The sequence below is a fragment of the Colossoma macropomum genome, unplaced genomic scaffold, assembly GCF_904425465.1.
Source record: "Colossoma macropomum unplaced genomic scaffold, Colossoma_macropomum, whole genome shotgun sequence".
Classification (NCBI taxonomy): Eukaryota; Metazoa; Chordata; class Actinopteri; order Characiformes; family Serrasalmidae; genus Colossoma; species Colossoma macropomum.
Window position 1 is genome coordinate 7692264 of NW_023494787.1, and position 6000 is coordinate 7698263.

Below are 6000 nucleotides of genomic sequence, written 5' to 3' on the forward strand. Positions count from 1 at the left end.
TGTGATCGTCCACACCGACTGAGCAGATATTTACAGCTGCCAGACTGAACAGTGGATTTTCATCTAATCAAGCTATAATATAACAGACAATAATCTCAACTATAAACTTTAGAATAATCTAAATTAGATGAGGTCAGTAGCAGCTGTAGATGTGGTGCTGCTGGTCCAAATTGTGTAACAATCACATGTTTTTTTTTCTGGCAGCAATGTGTCAAAACGTTGACAGTCTCTCAAACTGATGAATATTTTCTCAAAATAATGACTTTTTAAAATCCATGCTGTAAAAACAGCTTAGAGCAGCATGAATTCTATGCTGGTCTAAGCTGGTTTATGCTGGTCTGGTGCTGCTCTGTTGCTGGGTTATCTGGTCACCCAGCATGGTCATGCTGGATGACCAGCACCCAAGACACAGCATGTACTGGTCTAAGCTATTTTTTCTGTTGAAATGTTTTCTCAAAATAATGATATTTTCTTTAAATTCTGGCTTACTATCTCTAAACAATGGCCCATTTTCTCAAAATGTTGACAGTATCTCTAAATAATGACCTATTTTCTCAAAATACTGCAAAACAATGACTTATGTTCTTAACATTTTAAGTCAGTAAGAATATTAATTCTGACATATACATTTTAAGACAATAAGAAGATATGTTGTGATAGTAAGTCATTCTCAAGAGAAATTAACTAATTTATACACTATATGGACAAAAGTATTGAGACACAGCTCTTAGTCACTGTATTCAGGTGTTGCATTCAGTCTCATTGCCACAGGTGTAAAAAATCAAGCACCTGACCATGCAGTCTGCCTTTACAAACATTTGTGAAAGAATGTGTCGTTCTAAAGATCTCAGTGAATTCGAGCGTGGGACTGTAATAGGATGCCACCGTTGCAACAAGTCAGTTCACAAGTTTTCTTCCCACCAAGATATTCCATGATCATCTGTGAGTGGTATTATTGAAAAGTGGAAGCGTTTAGGAACCACAGCAACTCAGCCATGAAGTGTCAGATCACGTAAAGTTACCAAAACATAAAAGTCACCAACGCTCTGCTGACTCAATAACTGCAGAGTTTCAAACATCCTCTGGTATTAACATCAGCACAAAAACTGTGCACTGTGGCTTCATGGCATGGGTTTCCATGACAGAGCAGCTGCATGCAAGCCTTACATCACCAAGCACAAGTGGTCTAAAGCACACGGCCACTGGACTCTGGAGCAGTGGAAACGTATCCTGTGGAGTGACAAATCACGCTTCTCTGTCTGACAGTCTGATGGACAAGTCTGGCTTTGGCAAATGCTAGGAGAACGTTACCTGCCTGACTGCACTGTGCCAACTGTAAAGTTTGGTGGAGGAGGGATAACGATAAGCGGTTGTTTTTCAGGGGTTGGCCTAGAACCCTTAGTTCCAGCAACAGGAAATCTTAATGCTTCAGCAGACCAAGACATTTTGGACAATTGCACCCTTCCAACTTTGTGTGAACAGTTTGGGGAAAAAACTGTTCCAGCATGACTGAGCCCCAGTGCACAAAACAAGGTCCATAAAGGCATGACTGGGTGAGTTTGGTGTGGAGGACCTTGACTGGCCCTCACAGAGCCCTGACCTCAACCATCAAACACCTTTGGAATGAACTAGAATGGAGATCGCAAGCCAGGCCCTCTTGTCCAACATTAGTGTCTGACCTCACAAATGCTCTTTTGAATGGGCTAAAATTCCCACCGGCACACTCCAAAATCTTGTAGAAAGCCTCCCAGAAGAGTAGAAGCTGTTATAGCTGGAAATGGAAGACCAATTCCATATTAACTCCATATTAATGCCTATGTATTTAGAATGGAATGTCATAAAAGCTCCTGCGGGTGTAATGTGTAGGTGTCCTAATACTTTTGTTCATATAGTGTAGGTCAAAGGTTTGAAAAACCAATGGTATATATTGCTGCCAGAAACAGAGAAGGAAGCAAAAACTTTTTATTGAATTTTTGCTCACATTTTCAATTATTATGAATAAATAGCTTCTGAAGCATAAAATCATAAAATCAGTGTTTTGCTGAACTGTTTATTTTCCCCATATTTTGGTAATAAACGAAACCCAAACAGTGATTTCGGTATTCGAATACTGACACCATGATCGGTTAATCGAGTACTTGAGTGTCTGCACATCCCTGACTGGACAGGTCTTACGTCTTCATCTGTGTGTAGTGGGCTGTGTGTCCATCTGAATGGTCTGTTTGATTGTGGCTATTACACAGAGGATTTGCCCACTAGATGGCGCGTGCGTGCTGTTAGTGTGAGCTCGTGCCCTCCTCGCGGGCTGTCGGACGGGCGGCCCATATTAAGACAAGGGATGGAGTGTCCATATTAAGACAGAGACCATATTAAGACAATGGGAGACGTTGACTCTCGGGTAAAAGATTGTGTACTCTGTCGCAACTGTTGTTTGCCGAGCAGACAGAATGTTCTGGGTGAGTTTGTCATTAATATGTGCAGAGTGACAGAGCACTTTCACCAAAAATGACTTTTTAATGTTAAACATGAGAAATTAGGCAGAGATGAGAGAGTGAAGTAGCTCACAGCTGAATGAGGAAAGTTGGTGAGGGAGAAGAGAAAGAGCGGAGCGCGGGAATAAGGGCAGACTGACACTGCTGGGGCCAGTCCACGTCCACGGGTCAAGGTCACAGGTCAGATTAAGTAGGCTAGTGTTGGGGACACAACACAGAACAGGTAAACAGGGTCTGAACACAACATTTAGATAAACTGCTGTTCCAGGCAGCCTTTGGTAAAACCCTGATAAATACATTTATCACCAGTCTGTGATCGTCCACACCGACTGAGCAGATATTTACAGCTGCCAGACTGATCAGTGGATTCTCATCTAAACAAGCTATATATATATATATATATATATATATATATACATAATTTTTTTATGCTGGTCTGGTGGTGCTCCGTTGCTGGGTTATCTGGTCACCCAGCATGGTCGCGTTGGATGACCAGCATACCAGCAACCAAGACACAGCATGTACTGGTCTAAGCTAGTTTTTTTTTTACATGTTTTCTTGAAATAATGATATTATTATGATTATATTATATAATTATAATTACTATACTTATTATCTCTACATAATAACTTCTCAAAATATTGACAGCATTTTAAAATAATGACTTACTGTCTCAAAATACTGCAAAACGTTTTTTTTTTTGAGATTTTGAGTTATTAGGATGATTAATTTTGACATACAATGTCAAAAGAATAAGTTAAGTTTCAAACAATAAGAAATTATGTTGGGATAGTAAAACATTGAAGACATAGAGAAATTAACTAATTTATAGGTCAAATCTTTGAGAAACCAAGTCATTTTTGAGATGCTAAGTCAAAAATTTGGCATACATTGCTGCTAGAAACAGAGAAGAAAACAATAACAAAGGGGATGTTTTTTCTTCATTTCCTGGCAGGAATGGGCTTCATAAGTAAAAAAACACTTTAACATGTTTTATTGAATTTTTGTCCACATTTTGAATTATTGTGAATGATAAGCTTCTGCCTCAAAGATGGTCAGCCAGGAGGACATCAGGTAACTGAGCACTGCCTGAAAAGTACATCTTGAAAGCTCAGTGTTTACTAAATACTTATATTTCTTACTTTTACTTCAGTGTTGTCCTGAATCCAATGTAAACAGTGTAAAAGTTCTCAAATTGACTCAATCAAATCCCCTTTGGAGTGAATTTTACCTGTGGGTCATTGTCACATTTTCATTTCATTATCATTTCAATTGAACATTCAAATTGAACTTTGAAGCTGTACAGCCTTACTAATTTGTTACATGAGGGTAATATAGCAGAGCAGCGGTCATCAGGCTGGACATTCTTGGACGTTCATAATGTCAGTAGAATTCTTGGCACTGGTTTTCTAGCACATACCAAGTTATATCAGAGACTGCGCTCCCCACTCCTCTCTTATCATCATTTATAAAAGCCCTGAACTCAAGATAAGGACTCGGCCTCCTTCTGTGCCAAGTGTCAGACAGAGGAACTTGGGTCATGCTGGCTTCAGGAAATACATCCTGTATTAGAATGTCTTCTAAACAGTAACTGCTTCCAGGTTATGACTTCTGTATAATAAGAACATTCATTTTAAAAATGAAAGGAGAATTCCACCAGTGTCTCAAATTTTCTGCACAATTAAAGTAGTAACAAGAGTAATTTAGAGTGGTTTGGTGTAAAATGGTGAATTTTAGATAAACATACAGAGTCAGATTTGTTCACAGCACTAGTGATAGGAACTAGCATTCAATGTTACATGAAATACAAATACACTGTCTGATGCTTGTGACGTCTGAATTTGGTTTGAGATAAGGTTTTGGCCCAAAACATTTTTTTTACATGCAGTGTGTTGTAAGGCAAAATAATACTGCAAAGAAAACTTTACGTTTACCACTATTTTACCATTATTAACTTTACCTATAACAACTCAAAAGATGTGTAGATTCACAGGTGATTTTGGATAGTAAGTAAAATGGCTATATTTGTGTTGTAGACATTGCATTGGTTCCTATCACGACTACTGTAAAACAGTCGGAGTTGGTTTCTCTACAATGATCTATTTTGCACCAAATCTCTCTGAATGACTTTGTTTACCATCTCAAAAGCTGAATTATGTCGAATTCTCTGAGTGTGTCAAAAATGGTATGAAGCTGAAATCAGCTTCTTATTGGAATTTTGATGTTCCACTTTAAATGGCGCAGCAGTTATTTTATGCACCAGAATGTAACTACTGCATCATTTAATGTGAAATATCAAGGGGAAATTAAAAAAAGCTGGCAAATAAGAAGCAGACTTGAGCCTAAGAAAAACAATGCTGAATGTCTCAAGTCATTTGCCTCATATGTGCGTCTCTTACAGTCAAACTTTGACCCTGCTGGAATTTAGTAAACATTACAAGCCGTTCACTCTATCAGTCTTAGCCGAGAAGCTGTGGATCCTCTCAGCTTGTAGCCGACTAGTCCAAATGGTAGACTAATGGCTAACTTCTAACCCCAAGAGACTGGCTTTTCTTTTGTCCAACCCCTCAGGCTGCAATTCACTACACGAAAGCTGAGGGAATCAGCGCGTTGTGCACTGTTGGTATGTTGCATTATCTGTATTCATTTGCGTACCGGTATAATGGTAATAACAAAACTAATACCTTAAAAAAAATGTTAGCCAGTACACAGGATTAATCGTTATATCGCCCACTGACATGCTAAACTTTCTGCGGGGTGTTATCGCTGTTCTTCGAATATGTCACACTACAACACCCGTTAATTGTTCCTGATCATCTCTAGACCCGCCGCTTGAAATTTCCGACAATTTTGGCAACAACACTGTGGCAAAATCGGACTGAGTTTGTGTAGTCTGATCCCAGAATATCATGATTGTTCACACTCGTTTAGGTAAGGGACTCAAATCTGTCATTAGTGTGAATGACTCAGCATCCTGAAATGACCCGCATGCACACATCCTAATCAGTAACATCACGTGAATGAGTCAAGTGCGTCATGAACAACAAACAACAAGCATTTGCTGCAAAGATAATTAGCTCTGAACAGCTCTCAACTGCTACTTATTAGAGCGAGACGAAGGTAAAAAAGGTGAGATGCGTTGCTTTTCCATCGTTTACAGGCTTTAACCTCGGTTCGGCACTGCTGCCATTTGCATTTACTTGGATTTACTTGGGCATCTGATGTTTCTGGACACGTTAATTCTGATTACATGTGTCTTATTTCAGTGACAGAGCAATGTTACTAACATATTATTGTAATCAAGTTTGCAAGTTTTTCCAAGCTGTTACATTGATTTCTGCTGGTGAATTAACTGATACAGAATATACTACCTGTAATTTTAGATCTGCAGTCAGAGAAAGTGCTGCCTGCTGCATCTGTATCTGTAGCCTGCTTGTCAGCTGCTGTGTAGATTCTATCGGCCTTTTGAAAAGTATGGATCAATTTTGGAAATTCATATACAACATGA